This window comes from Perkinsus marinus, assembly GCF_000006405.1.
Source record: "Perkinsus marinus ATCC 50983 genomic scaffold scf_1104296965130, whole genome shotgun sequence".
Taxonomy (NCBI): Eukaryota; Perkinsozoa; order Perkinsida; family Perkinsidae; genus Perkinsus; species Perkinsus marinus.
This window is the reverse complement of record NW_003204451.1, coordinates 1-992: the sequence shown is the minus strand read 5'-3', so window position 1 is coordinate 992 and position 992 is coordinate 1. Positions and strand designations below refer to the sequence as shown.

The 992-nt window shown below is 48.7% G+C and overlaps 2 non-coding genes across 2 annotated transcripts; both read left to right on the top strand.

The window, feature by feature from the left end:
• The first annotated feature begins 431 nt into the window (after window positions 1-431).
• On the top strand, window positions 432-503 carry Pmar_PMAR027797. The gene has a single exon. It is a non-coding gene; the product is annotated as a tRNA-Gly (tRNA).
• An 87-nt stretch (window positions 504-590) lies between these two features.
• On the top strand, window positions 591-663 carry Pmar_PMAR027796. Its single transcript has one exon. It is a non-coding gene; the product is annotated as a tRNA-Met (tRNA).
• Window positions 664-992: the final 329 nt, after the last annotated feature.

Below are 992 nucleotides of genomic sequence, written 5' to 3'. Positions count from 1 at the left end.
CGATTCTATCAAAAAACCGAGAGATAACCGATAATCCGAACCGAAATCGAAACTCGGGAAAAGTTATCCGAACCGAAGCCGATCGAAACAGAACACGTGGCAGATCAAACCGAAATCGAAACCGAACTCATTTCGGTTCGGTTGCCGGGGCATGCTTGCAAGCAGGAACTTCGATGTCACGAAAAAGTTGTGCAGCTTGTGCCGAGCTAGCTGTAGTATGCGATGAGAACCTCACCAGTTGGAGTTATCAATCGAGATGGAATGCGGCCTACCATGCGAGAGTTATAGTAGCAGTTCGCGATCTCAGGTACGCGTTTAAGACCTAATCAGACTCTTGGCCGCGGGACGGTTGACGACGGTACGTCCGAGAAGGGATTCAGATGTCCCTCTACAAGTATCACAGGAATACTCAATCACTACATAAATGATATGCACCGCTAGTCTAATGGTTAGGATATCTGCCTTCCAAGCAGATGGTACGGGTTCGATTCCCGGGCGGTGCAGTTCGTATCAACGAGAGGAGGGTCTCTATTCTATCGTGGAACAGTTATGCTTAGCACGTCAGGGCGATACAGGAGTTTGTACGCATGAGCAGCTTGACGCAGTGGATAGCGTGTTGGGCTCATAACCCAAAGGTCCCTTGATCGAAACAAGGAGCTGCTATTTATCATAATACACTCGAGATGGTTATTAAACTGAGAGGTGCAGCTTATCGACTGCATAGATCAGTCTTACCGAAAAATTTCCACTAAACAGAGTCGGTGTTTTCGTACCATTCCGTGCGGGAGGCCCAACCGTGCCAGTTCAGGGGAAAAACAACGTTAATAAAGCGTTGTCCGTGCATAGAAAAGAGCTATTCACCTAGAGCAGAACTCCTTGCAGGAATGATGAATGACCGCCCGGTACCTCAGAACGCGTTGCGGAGATGAAACAACCGCCCAAATTCACGAGCCGCCGCATGCGGTTTCAAAATGCGCTTGCAAGCAGGAACT